The sequence below is a fragment of the Euprymna scolopes genome, chromosome 40 (genome assembly GCF_053919585.1).
Source record: "Euprymna scolopes isolate OS-2025 chromosome 40, ASM5391958v1, whole genome shotgun sequence".
In the NCBI taxonomy this organism is placed as follows: Eukaryota; Metazoa; Mollusca; class Cephalopoda; order Sepiida; family Sepiolidae; genus Euprymna; species Euprymna scolopes.
The window spans coordinates 26,353,252-26,373,849 of record NC_136521.1 but is presented as its reverse complement, the minus strand read 5'-3'; the positions used below and the strand labels follow the sequence as shown (position 1 = coordinate 26,373,849).

At 34.8% G+C, this 20,598-nt stretch overlaps 2 protein-coding genes across 5 annotated transcripts in view; both read left to right on the top strand.

Annotated features, from left to right (window-relative positions):
• The window catches only part of LOC145265446 (uncharacterized), a 72,109-nt gene that overhangs the window by 2,655 nt on the left and 48,856 nt on the right, over positions 1-20,598 (top strand). For 2 of the 4 annotated variants that reach the window (XM_080121292.1, XM_080121293.1), the window contains exon 2: positions 18,856-19,058. The gene's annotated coding sequence lies outside the window, so the exon portion shown is untranslated. The remainder of the gene's footprint in view (positions 1-18,855; positions 19,059-20,598) is intronic. The other 2 variants (XM_080121294.1, XM_080121295.1) reach the window with 1 other exon arrangement.
• Positions 1-20,598, top strand: part of LOC145265647 (uncharacterized) — a 77,371-nt gene that overhangs the window by 53,582 nt on the left and 3,191 nt on the right. The gene's annotated exons all lie outside the window — the stretch shown is intronic.

Genomic DNA, 20,598 nt, shown 5'->3' with positions numbered 1-20,598 from the left:
TTCTGTATACAATGTGATATTTGTTATTAACGTTCTAAGCGTTATCTCCTGCTACAGTTGAAAGCAACATCTGTTATCTTTAATCCGAGCCACATAGTTCATTCCATGGCCGATAAAAATAGAAAGAAAATTATCAATCAAGATAAGAGTGAAAACAGCAAAGAAAGCTTCCAAATTGACACAAAACTCTTCAGTGGGATAATCGAAAAAAAAAACACATTGAAACAACAACAAAAAAAAAAAAATTAATAAAAAATAAGCATAAACGTTGTTGATGACCTCATAAATTATTTTTACAAAAATGTACGTTATTTATTGAGAACCTAACCAACTTATAGCTCGGATGCACTTAAAGTTCATATTTCAATATATAGTTTTGTTATTAGAAAAACTTATCTGACATACAAGAAGTTCTTACTTACATATGTCCCCGCAAGGTCGTTTTTTATTTGAAAGATATTCAGCTTTCTAAAAAGGGGCACTCTAGATGGAGTAAAAAATAAGAATTTCCTCCTCTGACAGAGGACAGAACAGATACTATATTTTGTTTCTTGTCTGAAAATCAGGTAATGTCATCTTGTTTAAATGGTGTTTATCTAGGTATAACACTAATTTTTGACACCCACAACAAAAATACAAGTAAAGACGAATGAAATTCATTCATCATAATTTTTACTCTATATTGAAGAGGAAGGATCAGGGTTTAAATCATATATAAACATTCTTTATTTTACACAGAATAAAATGGACAAAATTTGATTTGAACGTCACAAAATAACCCAAAACATAAAATAATGAGAAAATAACAATTTTATTTAATTTATGTATTTATTGGTCCGACAACAAAGGAGAAATTGGACCTAGTAATTCACTCCCGTTCGTCTGTTTGCACTTTTTTAAATAACCACACCTTGAATTTTTTTGAAATTTTGCACAAACATTAGGCATAGTGAAAGTAAATTTTTGCTTGAACAGATTTTCTGGGATAATTTTGGTTTCCTCCCTAGAGGGCATCATAGGGGTAAAATTACCCCCAAATTATTCATCCGTTAATTTGTTCACACTTTTTTAAATAACCACACCTTGGATTTTTAAAATATTTTGCACAAACATTAATCATGGTGTAAGTAAATCTTTTGCTCATGGAGGAGGACCCCGCATGCTCGGTTTATTTTTATTAAAACTTAGTATAAATATAGTTCATATCTTGTTAAAGTTTTTGTTCAATTATTATTCAAGTGAAACAGTAAAAGTTTTACCTTTGGCTTGAAATATTATGAAAAAGACATAGAAATGTGTATGTCTAGAGAAATGTCATCATCTAAGCAGACAGCATCTAAAACAACTTCTGATTTGATATGGAAGTTGTCAACTGACAAAATTTTCTTTATTATTTATTTTTAATATTGTTATTTGTAGCCTGTAAAAAGTAATATTTAAATTATTTTATTAAATTCCTCTTTATTCTAGGAAATATCAATTTTTAATTCCTAAAACTAAGCTTTGTTTAAATCGTAACTAAATCCTTAAATTAACTTTCAATTAAAAATTTTTGTATAGAATTATAAACTAAAATTTTTGTATAGAATTATAAACTAAAAGTTTTGTATAGAATTATAAACTAAAAGTTTTGTATAGAATTATAAACTAAAAGTTTTGTATAGAATTATAAACTAAAAGTTTTGTATAGAATTATAAACTAAAATTTTTGTATAGAATTATAAACTAAAAGTTTTTGTATAGAATTATAAACTAAAAGTCACATTTTTATTTTATATTAACAGATTGCTGTGCACAAAGAAACAGATTTTTGTCAGTGGTCATCCATAGAAAAAATTATTCAAGTTCTAAATATATTTTTTAATTATTCACTATTAAAAAAACGGCATCAATTAAAACAATTCCCTTTTAATTATCAACAGTAACACTGTCTGCTTATTCATAAGTCTTAAGAAGCAATCTTTGACAATTTTTTTTTTTCATGAACTCTGCAAAATTTGATTATTAAAAAAAAAAAATTATTTCAGAAATCTTTTGAAACTTCACAGGCAAAAACTATCAAATGTAATTAACGAATAATAAAAATTTTTTTGTAAAACTTAAATAATTTTAATATATTTTCCAATTCCTTTTTTCTGAAAATTGTGTAAATTGGCAACGATAGGACCCCAAAAATTAAAGATATTTTATTTCATTGTTCCAGTATATTTTAATATATAAAAAAAACTTTGAAAGCAATCCTCCTCTTCCCCAAATTCTTATAAGATTGCATTGGGAGGAAGGGGATATAAGATTATTTTTTTTTATATTATTTTATTTCAGTTTATATATAGATCAGCTTTTCTTTTTTAAATATGTCTGTAAAAAAGTTAGCGAAATCATTTATTATTCACTTCTGCATTTATTGTATTTATTTGTTTCCCTACCAAAGCAAATTAGGCACAAGGCCATTTTTAGTGTGGGGTAAAAACCAGCTAAAATAAAAGTAGGCAAAAAGGGGGCACTCTGGTTACCAAAAATAATAATTGTCCCAGTATAGAGGGTTTCCCCTCCATTGACTGGTAAAAGTTAGAACTACAGACCATACTACACTTTGATCTTGGCCCAAAGGCCAAGAACAACAGGGTATTTATTTGCTTCCCCACTGAGCAAATTAGGCACAAGGCCGTTTTTTAATGTGGAGAGTGAAGGGGAAATGGGGACCAGCGGAGCTGGATAGTGACAATTGGTATGAAGGGTTGCCCCTACATTGACCAAGGTCTTATATGTGGGGTTGCCCCCACATATGGTCTTTGCTTGCAGTATCTGCCAGAACAGATACTACACTTTGATCCTGGCCGGAAGGCCAAGGTATTTATTTTCTCCCCCACTGAGCAAATTAGGCACAAGGCCGATTTTTAATGTGAGGAGTGAAGGGGAAATAGGGACCAACTCCCCGGGGAGTAGGGGAGCTGGATAATGACAATTGGTATGAAGGGTTGCCCCTCCATTGACCAAGGTCTTATATGTGGAGTTGCCCCCACATATGGTCTTTGCTTGCAGTATCTGTTCCGGCAGATATTTCACTTTGAGATATTAAATCCTTTATTCATGTTAAAAATACATTGAAAATCAACACTGAACAAAAAACTTAGGCACATGACCAACGCAAAAGGGGGGGGGGTTGTGGGTGTCATTGGTCATCCTTGTCACTCCAGAACTAAACAAAATCAAAAGTTTCTCCCAGCTAGTATCTTTCACGAAAATACCGCATTCACCCTTTCATACTGGGGGACATCCTACTTCACTCCCAATTTTTAAAACATTTTTTATTGACGTGCAAAAACAAAAAAAGATAACAATAAAAATGGTACAATAATTCATTTTTGTCGAGGGCAGGGGTGTGTGTGTGTGGGGGGGATTAGTAGGACCCTCCCAACCCTGTCTAGTTCATAGACTGCCCGTTCCACTAGGTTTGTAAAAGGAACCTGGCTTCTGCGGGTCAGTCCTAAGTGGGGGTGAATGGAGAAAAGAAAATTTTGGGGGTTAGTTTGTATTTCTTTCTCTCCAAGATGGGTGAAATTTAGAGGAGGGGGTGAAAACAAAAATTGCAAGAAGAAGGGGGTGGGGATCTTGGAGGCTTTCTAATAAGGGAGGGATGGAACACTCAGCTAGCTGAGAGACTGTTTGTTAAATTTTACTTTATGGAACTGCGCGTTCCACACCTAGGTGGGGAACACGTATTCAAATTTGGCTCCTCTTCGTACACACAGACTTGCTACCTGTATCCATCTTCTGTCAAAATGCCGCGCGATGCAGCCGTCTTCTATCACATCTGATCATCACCCGTAGTTGGTGTTTAAAGAAAGCGATCAGATCCTGATCAGAAAAAGACAACCCCCCCCCCCGGCAACCTTGCAGACGCGACGTCCAAATCACCATTCTCGCCACGGCCAGGATTGTAACGTAGACCATTTGTCTTTCCTGGACCCATGGTGGCCTCACATTGGATACGGTAATTGGGCGAGGATGATTAGGTTCAATGCGAGCCGTCACCTCGCTGACATACGACCAGTACCAGCGGAGTTCGTGGCAATCGAAGAAAGCATGATCAGTCGTTTCTACGGCCGTTGTCCCACAACGAGGACAATCAGGCGACTCCAAAACCCGGAACTGCATTGTACGTTGGAAGTGCATTTCGGGCCAATCGCCAGGTCAGAGAGAACTCCGAATTGTTCAGATGACTCGAACCTGGCGCCCAGCTCCACGCGGAGCGGATCTCACTCTGCTGCCAACCCAAACGCGCGCATAGCGGGTTGTCGGCAGCCCCCTTCACTAGATCCCTGTGGAGTTCCCTACGGGTAGCAGTCACAAGATGACTGGACCTTGGTAGTCGTTTTAGCGCAGCTCGGCACTCTTTCATGTAGGCAGATTCTCCCAGCGGCCTGCGACGGCTCTCGATAGAAGGGTTGAGAATGAGGTTGGGGAAGGTGGCAGTAACCACGGGGTGCCACAGTTGGTCATCTTGCACATGTTAGGTGTTGTGCGGGCAGGGGAAGTACGGCCAGTCGATAAAGGATGAGAGAAAAGACGTAAGTGGCGCACGCCTCAGCTCTACCTTTTAAGGAAAGTTTCCTAGGAAGCCACAAATTGACTGCAGCCTCCACCTTTGACCGTACCTCCAACCAATTTTTGTCAAGCTGGAGACCCGGTCCGAACCACATGCCGAGGATCTGAACCGGGCCATCTGTCCAGCTGAAGGGCACAGGGAGGTTGGCGTTGCCACTCCAGGCGCCCAACTGCAGTCCTACCAACTTGCTGCGGTTTATTTTGGTTCCTGTAATTCTTTCATACTGAGTGAGAGCCTCCGACACGATCTCAATGTCTCTGAAGCTCAACACAAAGACCGTGACATCATTGGCGAATGCGGATACCTTGGCAGCTGAGTCACTGGGTATTACAATTTGTCTCCTCATGTCTCAGCTTGCGGAGCAGGGGCTCCAAAGCCAGGACATAGAGTGGGGGCGATAGCGGACAACCCTGACAAACCGACCGAGAGAACAAAGGGTTTTGAGCGCTTTCCGTTTACTTGCACGACGGCTGTGGGCTGTCAATACATCCCGGAGATCCACTTGCAGAAGTCCGGTTTAAAACTGGCGACCTCTAAGACAGATGCCAAGGAACGATGGTCGACCCTATCGAAAGCTTTGGACTGATCTAAGTTGATCAGCGCGGCTTCCATGTCGTCATCTATCCCTCCCTCTAGGATCGTGCGGATCAGGTGCAAGTTGTTCTGAATTGATCTCCCCTTCACAGCGTAGTTATGTTCCGGTTCAACCAACTCGCCAATAACAACCTGCAGCCGATTTGACAGGACCTTTGCTAAAATCTTCAACTCTGTGTTTAGCAGAGTTATGGGCCTCTAATCGTCTAACTCTTCCCCACCATACCTGTCACCTTTCCTCAGCAATGTGATCACTCCCTTGGTGACTTGCCCCGGGATGGATCCCTTAGCAAACCAATGGTTGAACACATCCGTGAGAAGAGGCAGAAACATGGGCGACAGCCTCAAATACAGTTCGTATGGCAGACCATCGAGTCCCGGCAATCTGTCACAGCTGACCTGCTTCAGCGCAGTAAAAACCTCCTGCTCCGTCACCCGGCCCTTGCAACTAGCTGCTCTAGCCGCCTCGAGGCAGGGAGAGTCAGCCAAATAGTCGCTAAACTCAAGGACCGGAAGATCGTGCTGCTGCGTAAAACGCTCCTCGAAATGTTCTCGAAACCCTTCGCAGATCTTCCGAGTCGATTCCAGGGTGCGTCCATCTGGATGTCTTACCTTTGCAATGTACTTGTCCGAGCCACGCCTAGAAATTTCACAACGCGCGTCAGCGTTGGAGATGACTGCTTCATTGCCTATCTTTTTAAGTCTAGCTCTAACTACTTAACCTTCATAACGCTCGCTATTCTCATGCAGAAGATCCTGCTTAGCTAGTTCCTGACTAACCCTATCACCCTCCCCCGTAGCCCGGGCTAGTTTCTGCTTTAGCTTCTTCTTCGTCTTGGCCTTATCTAGTGTGAGGCGCTGGGCATACTTTTTGGCTTTTAGACCTACCCACCACTTACTCCCGGTAACCGCCCCCCCACTAGTGCTTTTTGAATTAGTTCTATTAGCTTCTCTTGGAAGTCTTGTATCTCCAGAAGGAAGTGTTTAACTTCCAGTGAGTCACTAACTTAGGCCTATTTCCTAGCTTTAGCCAGGCCATAACTAGTTTATGATCTGTCTGGCCTAGCCAAGTGAACGTGGGACAAGATAAGAAGTCTACTTCGCTTCTCCTAACATCCTGTCCAAGTGTTTGGATAGGAGGAAACACTATTGGTCCACGTCCACATCTCCCGCCACGGATGCTCGACCCGAAACCTGTCGACCAGACCGCATCTAGCCATCAGATCAGCCAGGCTGGACTCGCACCTCTCCGATCCTCTAGCATCGCCTCCTACCTTATCTCTCTCGGGGTCTAAGATGGCATTCCAATCTCCCATTAGCACTACCCGCTTCCGACAATCTACAAATGCGTCAAGCTGACTGAAGAATGAGACCCTCTCACGAGCGGTGCTGGGCGCATGAACCGCGATCACCCGAAACACATAATCTTTTACGGCAACATCGGCCACAACCAGCCTGCCCACCACATCTCTATGAACAACGTCGACCGTCGCCAACAGGGTACGTTTAACCAGCACGGAAACTCCCTTCCCCCGCGGGCTGCCATATGCTGAGAAAACCTCAAAATCTCGGGCCAGCATCTGACAGCCCACAGATAAAACGAAATGCATCTCCTGAATTGCAGCCACATCCACTCCTAGGGACAAGCGGTCGTTCCGGAGGCGAGCCGCCCGGCCCGATGATCTCAAGCCCCTCGCATTCAAACTAGCCAAATTCAAAGCCATGGTACCTACCTTAGGGTGTGTCACACTTAGCTCCGAAGTCAGCTGGGGAGAGGTCGCCGACATTATGTGCCATGCTCAAGGTGGTCAGGTTTTTCATATCCTGACCTTCTCTCGTAATGCTGCCGACATCCAAAGGATAAATTAATTTTATGGCCCTGTAGAGTGACGGATGGACCAACACTGGGACCCTTCCCTTGCATTGTTTTGACAGTTTGTCAAGAGAAGGGTCATTTTTTTTCACCAGTTCGATTCTCGGAAACGCCCCTTCAGCGGCCTGCAGCCTTGTCCACAAGTTGGTCTTGCAGGCCTCTGGAGTTCTGACAAAAGTTATTAGGAGTGGGGCGTCCGGGAAATTTGAGTGGATATTTACATCTTTACCCTCTATCTGTTTGTAATCGAGCAGCGGTGTTAAGTTTTTCCTCTGCCGATGGGAAATGTCTGTTGCCACAGATAGAGGGTCTACATAACATAGTTCCTCAGGGGCAAGGACTTTTAATCTGGTTGGTCTGCGAGAGGCAGAGGAGTCTCTCCCCTTCCTTGGTTCATTCTTTTCCTTTTCTTTTTGGGGTGGTGGCTCAGTTTGCATTGGTGTGGGGATGGGTGTTTATGTGGTGCCTGGTGTTGGTGCTGGTGCGGTGTCTGGTGTTGGTGTTGGTGCTGGTGCGGTGTCTGGTGTTGGTGCAGTGTGTGGTTTGGGGGTGGAAGTGGATTTTGTTGTTAGGGGTGGTGTATGTTCACAGGGAGTGGGGGGGCCACCTTTTCTTCCTCTTTTCTTCTTTTGTTTTACTTTTTTATTCTTTCGAATGAACCGGGGAGAGGTGAGGTTGAGTTCCTCTTCCTCTCACTTGCAGATTCATCTTCAGAGGAGCAGTGTTTTCTCCGCTTGATCCCCGCCTCGATTGGTGTGGGGACCATTGGTTGAGTCTGCTCTTCTAGTTGCTGCTGCAGCTGTTTTTGTTGCTGCTGCTCTCGCTGGTGTTGCTGCTGCTTCTGCTGCACTTGCTGCTTTTGCTGCTGCAGTAGTTGTTGTTGCTGCAGCTTTTTCCATGGCATCGGCTGCAGTGGCTGTTGTTGCTGCATTTGCAGAGGCTGCTGCCTCGATTTTTGGGCTGGTGGTGGGACGGTGGCAGAAGGGATTATGTGCTTCCGTTTTTGTCTCACTACCGTGCACCATTCTTCCCCCTTGGCCTCCTAGGTGGTTTGGGTTTTCCTTGGAGCTGGGGTTGGTGCTGCGGTTGCAGGGGTTGTTGCCACCTGTTTTGGCACGGGCGCTGTCTCAGGGGTTGTGACCGCCTTTTGGGTTGTTTGATTAGGGGTTACCTTTTAGGGGCAGCTCCTATCCATGTGGCCCTGCTTTTGGCAGAACCAGCAGTGTGGATGACGGCCCTCCACCACTACCGTTATGCTGGCGTCTTTGTATGTCAGCAGCGCTGGTATCGCTTGAACACGTTCCTTCTTCAGCCTCATTGCTATTGTGTAGATGCCCAGGTGAGTTCCAGTTTTTGACCGTACTGGGGTCACCTGTTCCACCTCACCGTACTGGCTGAAGTGGCATCCTAACACTTCCGCAGGTATTTTGGTTGGCACATTAAATACCTGTACTCGAGTCCTTTTCTTGCCCTGGTATTCGAGTATTAGTTTGACTCTCCCATGCTTTATTTCTTGGAGGGAGAGTCTCTCCGCATCGTCCTTGGTGGGTAGGAGGATGTCCCACACAGCGAAGCTCCTCTGGTACGGGTATAGTAACGGGATGTTAAGTCTGTCATATCCGGGCGGTACGCCCCGCTAGCGGTTGTTTTTTCTCCTGTTGGGGAGTCGTCCTCTTGGGGAGCAGTAGCCCCCTGGCTGAGGGTATCCATATTGGTGGCCTCCGGGCTGGGGGTGTCAGTTTTTGTTCCCTCTTTTAAAAAATTCACTGTTTTGACTGACGTGGAGTCGGCATCCAAAGTGGGGAGCGACTTTGGCGCCAAAAAGCGGCAAGAGGGGAGATAGAACTGAGAGAGGGAGTGGGAAATTAGTGGAGGGAAGAGAGAAGGTGTTTCCAATCCTCCCTCGCGGGAAGGTCGCAAATTATCAGCTCGGATCCCCCCATGAGGGGGGAGAGCAGAAAAAGACAGACAAAGTGGGGGTGCGGACAGAACGCTACCCAACAAGCTCATCAGGTGTTCCGGGCACGAGAATGTGTCACCAGAACAGCACTGCCTCGCTCGGTGTATGTATCAGAACAGATACTACACTTTGATCCCCGAAAGCCAGGAACAACAGGGTATTTATTTGCTCCCCCACTGAGCAAATTAGGCATAAGGTCGATTTTTAATGTGAGGAGTGAAGGGGGAAATATGGACCAACTCCCCGGGGAGTAGGGGAGCTGGATAATGACAATTGGTATGAAGGGTTGCCCCTACATTGACCAAGGTCTTATATATGGGGTTGCCCCCACATATGGTCTTTGCTTGCAGTATCTGCCGGAACAGATACTACACTTTTATCCTGGTCCGAAGGCCAAGAACAACAGAAAAAAGGCAAGCCTCTTTTCTAGTTATTTATGATTGCATTATGTTTTGACTATTATTTCACATCTCTTCTTATTATTGTATTTTGAGTTTTATCTCCTATTATGTTATTCTAATTAATTATTCTTATAATTATTTTTATCCGTATATTCTAGTTTATTTTCTCTTAGAGTGTATTACATATTTTTATTACTTCATAAATATTATATTTTTATTAGCTATTACTATGACTCTACTATTTACTAATTTATTCTCCAATAATTTCTTACTTTATTATTTTTTTCATATTATTAATATTATGTTTATCTTATGTTTTCCCTTTTTTCTTTGGTCCTGGATATGACCTTAAACTATATCCGATGGTGAGGTCCCAGCTTGCGGGCTTTGGTGAGTGTGGAGCCACCCCTTAATTGCCATTGCTCTTAGGTCCACTCTGACCCTGTCCCAACTATGGGTTTAATAGAAACCGACTTGAAAAAAAACAAAAAAAAACAAATATATTCTATTAAAATTTTTTCTTCAAAATCACTGGATTCGACATTAAATAACCTGAAAAGGGTTGATATGCTGTAAAACAAAAACCACCAATTTATTTTCTTTATCATCTTGTTTCTTTATTTATATTAATACTTTGTCTTTTTATAATTATATTATATTTTCTGAACCACTTGGGTTACTTCTCTAAACTTTATCACTATCTTTTCATTATTATTTACTTTATTACTCTTTTATATGTTTTTATAAATTTTTTATTTATTATATATTATTTGTTTTTATAGATTTTTTATTTATTATATATTGTAATTGTTTTTATAGATTTTTTATTTATTTATTGTTTGTTTTTATAGATTTTTTATTTATTATATATTATTTGTTTTTATAAATTTTTATTTATTATATATTGTTTATATGTTTTTATATATGTTTTATTTATTATATATTGTTTATATATTTTTATAGATTTTTTTTATTTATTATATATTGTTTATATTTTTATAGATTTTTTTATTTATTATATATTGTTTATATTTTTATAGATTTTTTATTTATTATATATTGTTTATATTTTTATAGATTTTTTTATTTATTATATATTGTTTATATTTTTATAGATTTTTTATTTATTATATATTATTTGTTTTTATAGATTTTTTATTTATATATTGTTTGTTTTTATAGATTTTTTTATTTATCATATATTGTTTATGTTTTTATAGATTTTTTTATTTATTATATATTGTTTATGTTTTTATAGATTTTTTATTTATTATATATTGTTTATATTTTTATAGATTTTTTATTTATTATATATTATTTGTTTTTATAGATTTTTTATTTATATATTGTTTGTTTTTATAGATTTTTTTATTTATCATATATTGTTTATATTTTTATAGATTTTTTATTTATCATATATTGTTTATATTTTTATAGATTTTTTTATTTATTATATATTGTTTATGTTTTTATAGATTTTTTATTTATTATATATTGTTTATATTTTTATAGATTTTTTTATTTATTATATATTATTTGTTTTTATAGATTTTTTATTTATTATATATTGTTTATATTTTTATAGATTTTTTATTTATCATATATTGTTTATATTTTTATAGATTTTTTATTTATTATATATTGTTTATATTTTTATAGATTTTTTTATTTATTATATATTGTTTATATTTTTATAGATTTTTTTATTTATTATATATTGTTTATATTTTTATAGATTTTTTTATTTATCATATATTGTTTATATTTTTATAGATTTTTTATTTATCATATATTGTTTATATTTTTATAGATTTTTTTATTTATCATATATTGTTTATATTTTTATAGATTTTTTATTTATCATATATTGTTTATATTTTTATAGATTTTTTTATTTATCATATATTGTTTATATTTTTATAGATTTTTTATTTATTATATATTGTTTATATTTTTATAGATTTTTTATTTATTATATATTGTTTATGTTTTTATAGATTTTTTATTTATATATTGTTTGTTTTTATAGATTTTTTATTTATTATATATTGTTTGTGTTTTTATAGATTTTTTATTTATTATATATTGTTTATATTTTTATAGATTTTTTATTTATTATATATTGTTTATGTTTTTATAGATTTTTTATTTATTATATATTGTTTATATTTTTATAGATTTTTTATTTATTATATATTGTTTATGTTTTTATAGATTTTTTATTTATATATTGTTTGTTTTTATAGATTTTTTTATTTATTATATATTGTTTGTGTTTTTATAGATTTTTTTATTTATTATATATTGTTTGTGTTTTTATAGATTTTTTATTTATTATATATTGTTTATATTTTTATAGATTTTTTATTTATTATATATTGTTTATGTTTTTATAGATTTTTTATTTATTATATATTGTTTATATTTTTATTCTTTATTTTTTATTCATTCTTTAGTCTTTAATTTTCATTACTGAAAATTTTAATTTTAAATTTAAGATTTCATTGTCGTAAATATGACTTATGATTAAGAAAATACAGCCTAATCATCCCTGCACAAAGTCATCTCAGGTTTTATTAAATTCGATACATTCTCATTTTTACATTTATATATATTTGCGCAGATGTGTGTGTGTTCAACTGGGTTGCTTATACGCATATAAGTGTGTGTGTATATGCCTGACTGGAGATCCTGTGTGCTAATTTGTCTTTGCCCCCCCCCCTCGTGGTGATCTCTTTCTTTCTTTCCTTCTATACTAGCAAGGGGTACCCGGCGTTGCCCGGGTGTTTGGGAGGGTTAAAAAAAAAAGCATGAGGATCGAACCCGAACCGTTGAGGCAAAGTTGTGAAAAAAAAAATGTGCGACGTTAACCATTGCCCCACCGCGACATGCTTATTAGTTGGATTTAGCAGGTGCTCGTTTTAATGAGTTAATGAGGTCAGTTTGACTGCAGGATTTCATTTACTGCTGAACGCTTTTTTCCTCGCCCCCAAGATGTTATAGGAAAAAGACTAACCCACATGCGGCGAGCGACAAATATTGAATATTTATCTTGCCGAAATCGAGCAAATTAAATAGACAGGCGAGCTTCGTTGTTAACTGTGAGATATTACGATTTATATGTGATATAAAAAGTTTTAAAAAGTTGTGAACTGACCGACTGCTTCTCTGAAAAAAGCCTTTTGTAGACATACAGAAAAAGCGAACACACATACATTTTCGCTTTTATATTTATAGATTGTTTCCTCTATAGTAGACAAAACTCAATGTTTTTTCACACATTAACTTCCAACCCTTAATCAAAGATGATTTTAAATGTTTTCACCTTTTCTCCCATTCCTTGGGTAGTGTAATTATGCTGACCCCTTCTTCCGTTTCTCCATTCTTTCTTTTTCCTTTTTTTCTTTTTCCTTTTTATTCTTCTTTATCCTGTTAAGTCTTGACGTTCTCTTTCTCCCAAACGCTGTCTATGTTTAGAGTCTAAAATGTGACTTAACCTACCACCCCTCCCGTCTAAATTTAGCATTTTAATATTTTATTTTCATAAACAAAATATATTTCATTTCTTCCTTTTGAGAACCAGATGCCGTCAGTTGCACATAAGCTTTATCTCGACTGACGAGGACTTTTGTTTCTTGCCAACCAATTGTCCAAAACATTAACGTGTTCAGTGTAGCGACTATGTAATATTTGTCTATATAAATAAAAAATATATAAATAAATATATTATATTTTGCTTTTTTATCTAGAACTCTTAATAACCTTGTTTTAATTCACAAGCTTTCTCTCCTGAATACCTTTAAATTGGTGTATATATATATATATATATATATATCTTAAAGAGTATTCTATAAATAACTTCCTCTTTCCTCCAAATCGTCTGTCATTTTCTCTTGCTTTTGTATTGAGAGAGAGATATATCTTTTACTTTCTTTCCTTACTTATCTTCCTTTCCAAAATGGTTTTTAGCTTTCATCAAAGAAAATAAATACATTTCTTCATATTTTCACTAGCAGAATTCTCCAAAATTGTTTTTTCTAAGAAATTAATGGAAATTAAAGAGTACACATAATTATGCCTGTACAATCTATATATTAATAAAATTGTGTGACCACCTCTTGTGTGTTTCCCGCCTCTACGTGACTTGCACATTATTTAAAAAAAATTTCTATTAGGGGTGTTCCAAAAATAATGCTTCCTATTTTTATTCCACCCGAATGGATCAGAGGGGATTGCAAATTGTATTGTTATGATGGTTGAACTTATACATTCAGGACCTAAAAGTTTCATCTCTCTGTTGCAGATATTGACAACATGAGACTATAAGAAAACAATCACTGTCATGGATATGCATCAGAAGCAGAGATGTGTCATTAAATTTCTGGCAAAAGTACAAATGGTGATGACTATATAGAAAAATAAATTCTATAGTACACAAGTTTTAATGATACCACTTCGGTCTTCATAGTTCTTCAACATTTTGAGTTTAAAAAAAGGAGAGACTTTACTTTTGAAATGACACTAGCATTAATCAATTATTCATTGAAATAAAAAAACAGCATGAAGTACTAAAACAAAGTTTTAAAAAATAATTTAAATAAGTCGAATGAGTGAGATATAAAGTTTACTACATAATGGAGAGACAGCATATGCCTGCTTACCAGTTCCCCTAAACTAATGAAAATTAATATCCATCTTCAGCTGAAACTTTGCTATTACTTCTATTAATTGACTATTATACCATCTTTCTCAAAGATTTCTCACCTGTGGAACACATTGCCACAGGGCTGTTTCCTTGGAGATTACAACGTGATCGTATTCAAAGTGAATGTCAGCCGAACTGTTTCCATAAATACATTATTCCATCTTATTCACCCTTATTCTAAAGTGACATCTAGCCTTTTGACTTCTTTTAATAAAAAGAAATGCTCAATCTAGTGTGGAGAGTAGTCTAGTATCGGTTATGTTACCATCCTCCCAGGCATTACCTCCTCTTTATTTTTGTTGTGATGAGGGTAGGGTAGTTTCTATTCTGTTGTCATGAGACCATCCTACCAGGCATTACCAGTATAATGTTTGTTCGTCATTGTATCATCTTCTTAGATTAGTAAAAATGTATTTTCTTTTCTACTTTGTACAACAAAACCCACTTCCTTTTAAAATGTATTTTCTTTTCTACTTTGTACAACAAAACCCACTTCCTTTTAAAATGTATTTTCTTTTCTACTTTGTACAACAAAACCCACTTCCTTTTAAAATGTATTTTCTTTTCTACTTTGTACAACAAAACCCACTTCCTTTTAAAATGTATTTTCTTTTCTACTTTGTACAACAAAACCCACTTCCTTTTAAAATGTATTTTCTTTTCTACTTTGTACAACAAAACCCACTTCCTTTTAAAGACCAGCTATGTTACTACTACTTTTCACTGCCTGTTTTACAAATAAAGTTATTTGATTTTCTTTATTATAGTAACACATTATTCTAATTAGTATCATGAACTAAGTGTATAAACCTGCTGTTGCATTGAAGCCATTAATTTCATTTGTATTTTATCATGGGATTTTCAATAATTCGGCTTCATCGATATCTCAGCTTTTATTGCATTTATATAAATAACAGTGGATGAAAATGAAATAATAATAAGCAAAAAAACGCATACAGACAAATGAGAAGTGACCACAAAGTTTTATTTTTACAGAGATTACATAGTTTTAAAAAAAGCATTTGGAAAGCAAGAACTCGACCAATGCAGAGTAGATATGGTTAATCTATTCATATAAAGTGTACAAATGTGTATACATTTATATTCCAAAATTAATCATTCGTAAATTATGGAACAAAACGTTAAGCATAAGGGTTGGTAATGTGGGCTAGATTTAGTTTAATTTACTTTTATGTATAGGAGGCATGTGGAAGCCCTTCTTGAAAATTCAGATATTTCTGCTTTTTGTGAAATTTTAACTAGGTATTAAACATTTATATTTCCAAATTTTTAGTTTCTTTGGAATATTTTGAAAGATTTTTAGGTGAGTGAAATGATGTTGGAATATTTTGAAAGATTTTTAGGTGAGTGAAATGATGAAAATGCACATGGAACTGGTAGTTGGCCTCACATTGTTGATATTCGTCATTTGAACTAGGAATGGCTGAATTATGCTACCGATCGACATGGGATGCAATAAACTCATTTGGAAACAGCTCATATCATCCCGGATGAATGCTGTTACAGGTTCAGTTTAGTATGGCCACAAAATCTCATTAAAAAACTTGAATATTTGATCCATAGACACTAAGCATCAAATAAGCAAGATTTCATGAATTTCAATTTCTTTTTAAAACCTAATTTAATTTTGAACATTTTTTTTTTTAGAATCAAAATTGGAATAAGCATTCTAAACATAAGTTTAAATAATATTTACATCGTGAATTTAGTTTTTGTAAGAGGAGTTAAAAGTGGTACAAATTAATTTTACCTGGAATGGCTATTCATTCTTGCATTTATATCTATATACTTATGAAGTTGTTTTTTCTCATTCTGACATTGATATTAAAAACCTAGTTTTTCTATTTAAAAAATTATTAAAACAAACTTTTTACGATACACATGCATATGTGAGTTGCTACATGAGGGTTAATTAATTTACATATTCCTTTGAAAAATGAATGTTCATTAATTAATTATTCATTTTTTATAGTTTCTTATTAGATGATTGGCTTCATTTCACGATTATGCTGAATTCTATTTATGCATAGTTTCTATATTCTGCATAATTGCATAGAATTTAAGATGAAAACGCTCTAGCACACAAATATTATATACTAGCAGTTCAGCCCGGCTTTGCTCGGGCCCTATGTACTGTTCATAACTTTATGTGCATATGTATATATTTATATATATTAAAAAGTTGGACTCATGTCCAGGTAACCTACATCTAAAATTTCAAGTGTTTAGACCCAAAATTGGCAGAGAAGTTTGGCAGAGTCTGCAAAAGTTAACCCTTTCAACTTTGACCTTTTGACAGCCAAATTTTCGGCCAAAAACCGATTTAAAAGCTTGCCCTATGTTTGAATACCCGTTATGTAAAATTTCAGATGTTTAGACCAAAAATTGACTGAGTAATTTGGAGAGGCTGCAGAGGTCAAATTTTTTTTAACTTAGACTCTAATTTTTGACCCCTTAACATTTATTGTTTTGGGCTCAAATCAAATTAAAAAGTTAGATCCATGTCCAAGTAACCTACATCTAAAATTGGCGTAGGAATTTGGTAGAGTTTTCAAAAGTCATAATCGTTGAATTTTGACTCCTTAGCAGCCAATTAAAAAGATTTTCCCAAATCTCAATACCTTTCATGTCAAATCTTGAGTCTGTAGACTGAAAATTAACAGATTAATTTGGTAGGGAAATGAACACATACAGAGACAATTTCACTTATATATATATATATATAAGTGACCTAGTCAGTGTATGTGTTTGTGTGTGTGTGGAAAAGTCTACCAAACTCCTCTCTAAATATTTGATCTACAGAGTTGAAATTTGATATATAGGTTAATTGAACTTGTAGCACACTTTGGATTTGTTTTTTAGCCGGTAAAATAGCTGTTATGGGGTCAAAATTGAAAAAAAAATCATTGATCTTGGGCTGGCATAAGTGGGCAATACATGTTTTTATTTCTGCACATGTGCTAATTAAAAGTTATAGATTAAATCATGTTACTATTTGTAGTTTTTGTATATGTATGGATTTAGGTCATGTGCTAACGGATGAGGTTGGAAAGCTATGTTTTGGTTTTGATTCTAGCTGATGGCACCCAAGTAATTTTTTTTTACCTTTGAAATCACTATTATATATGAGGTACAGTATCAATAGGTATCTATAGAGAATTGGCTCTATAATAATAAATTCGAAATCTGCATGATTTAAAATATATTTATGCATATTTTATGAACTGGCAATGCCAGGCAGTCTGCTAGTATAATATATAAGTTAAAAACAAAAGCCATGTGTATTTATGAGATTTAAAAAAAGGAAACAAAAAGAAAGTAAAGACTTTTGGACAATGCAGAATAAAGCACAATTAATTTTGAATAAAGCACAATTAATTTTGAATAAAGCACAATTAATTTTGAATAAAGCACTGCAAAATAGCAACTTTTGAAAACAACCTAAGAAAAGCAGATACATTTTTTTTTTGTTAAGTTTGTCATTACTAACCTGTAGAATGTTATCAGTGTCATTACTAACCTGTAGAATGTTATCAATGTCATTACTAACCTGTAGAATGTTATCAATGTCATTACTAACCTGTAGAATGTTATCAATGTCATTACTAACCTGTAGAATGTTATCAATGTCATTACTAACCTGTAGAATGTTATCAATGTCATTACTAACCTGTAGAATGTTATCAATGTCATTCATATGCAGTGTGATGATGCATGGAAGTGAAATCTGGCCACTGAGAATTGAGGACATGTGTTGCATGGAGAGAAATGATATGAGAATGATACAGTGGATGTTAATGTGAGGTTTAGGTTCTTCAGAAAAAGATTGAATCTCAACACTGTCAGAAGATACAGAGATGATGATATGGGCACATTGAAAGGATCAATGAGAATGCTTAGGTTCGTAGATGTGGAACAATTGAGGTTGCTGGTAGGGGAAGGAAAACCTGGAAAGAAGTGATAAGGATGCACTTTAAGAGAAAGAGGGATAAATAAAGGCCTGGATAGGTTAGGGTTAGGAGGGGATGGAGTAAGTTCAGGGAACTTTTGCCATTACTAAACAACAGAGCATTACCATAATCAACTAAGGGAAGCATGTGTAGACAGTGATGTATTAAAATGATATAACCTGGCCATTGAGGGTTGAGGACATGTGTTGCATAAAGAGAAATGGTATGAGAATGATAGATGTGTAATGTGAGGCTTAAAAACAGGTTCAGATCTGGTGGAATCACAGGAAAATTACATCAAGACAGTATAGAAAGATGTGTGCGGAACAGAAGGCTTTGATGGTATGACCACGTTGAAAGAATGGATGTTCCTGGGTTAATAAATGTGGAAAAATTAAGTACACATTGGAAGACAAAGGAAAACATGGAAGTGATGAAGATGAACTTGATATAAAGATATGACCAAAGATAGGTTAGCTTCGTAGTCAGTTTCTAAAAGCCGTTCAATGTATTTCAGCATATAAAGCAGATGTTAAACCGATAATTATGATGAATTATTATTTTCTGAACACTAATGGTGATCAATAGTAGCTTCACAATGTGAAGATTTATCATTTCACATGATAATTGTGTTGCTAAGTTTTATTTTTATTATGTATTTGTTTTGTGATTTTATAAAAGTGTACATATTTTTTTGTTCCATATAAAAAGGTAAAAATCTATTTTTCATGTTTTGCTTTAGGTTGACTTGTTAGATGCGCAATCAGAGCAGAAATTTCCCTTATGATGATTGGTGATGCAATTGGACGACCACATGAGAGAAGAAAGGAGGAGCCTGCAAAGGTGACAGGTTGTTTCCTAATCTTGCTGATCCCGACGCCGCCACCACCACTGCTGCTGCTTGAATGTTGCCCCTTCTCTTGACTATCTGGAGTTGCGATTGAAGTGAGTGTTAGGGCACTTGTAGTGCAGCATTTGCATCCAGTTGCTGTACAGTTTATAGATGTTGTGAGAAGCACTTCTAAAACAATGATGACTTGTACATGTGATACACTCTTCTACTTCTGTGGTAAAATACTACTATGAAACTAATACCAACCAGTAATTTTTCTTGCTAATTTATTGTATTTTGCCTTCTTTTTATATCCTTCTCATTCTCAGAATACAAGTTGATATATTCTTTAATATCTGCTATTCCATCAAAGTAGGCATGTTTTCATCCTCACCCTCTCGTTCTGATTGTTTTCTGTGATTTAAGCATGATGATAGCCTTGCCCAACCAAACCATTTCCGTTTGTCTTTGTTGCAGAATTATACACACTAGATATTTTCTTATGCACAAAATACAAAATTCATGTTTTGAAAGTCAAAAAATGCAAAGAAATGACACCCTTCTGTATTAGATGATCCTGTATGTAAATTTCTTCTATCATTTAAAATCTTAATGCTATCTATATTCCATTAAAATATTTAATTTTCTTTTATTAAGTAACAATTAGACAAGATGTGCTTCTTCTAATCTCAGTTTCAAAATAAATTTTTATGGAAATGCGTCAAGAAGCCATACTTCGTAATAATGCACTTGAAATCCTACTTTTTTTTTTGTTTTATACATACAATTAAAATATTTATTAAGAAATGATGAAAATAAAAATATTGTCTTTTATTAAAAATAAAGCAAGAAAATTATAAAAGGAATTTTAAATATACACAAAGATTGCAAGGAAAATTGCTCTGATTTAAGATTATTTTTTATATTTATATCATATATAATTTAATCATAAGCATTATTTATATAAATTTTGTTATATACATTTATTTATATAAATATTAATATGAGCATAATTTAATTATATGAATATTTGTTTGAAAAATCAGAATTTAATTTTTTCTGATCAGTAAACATTAAATACTAAATGAAAAATGATTGACTTCCTATCATAAAAGTAACTCATAAAAACATGAAATGATAAACATCAATTAAATGTTTAATAAACATAAGTGTGTGTTGGTCTATACTTTAATTGCAAGACATAAACATATTTATATTCAAATAATCACTGTTTTTTAACTAGCCAGATCCCTTAAAATATAGTAAAATATGTTTTTGACGGTGATATACTTCATTGCCTTTTTTGATTAGGAAAACCTTTCTGTTAAATAATATAGTCCAGTTAAAATTACTTTAGATTGGGGAAAAATATTTAGTTTTCATAAGATATCCAAAATTTAAATCTAATTTTGAAAAACGTCTATAAATGTGAGAACATCGGCTACAATTAGCAAATATAGCATTGAGTAAATACTGAGTGTTTTTATTATTCAATCACAATTTTAATGAGTTGGCCAAAACTGGGAAAATTTGACAAAGGACTTTACTGTAAACATTTTTAAGTGACCATATTGAACCTGGATTTACATCATAGGATAAAAACATATTCTCAGGTGATTTTAGGTATTTCAAATCAAACTCCTCTTTATCCGT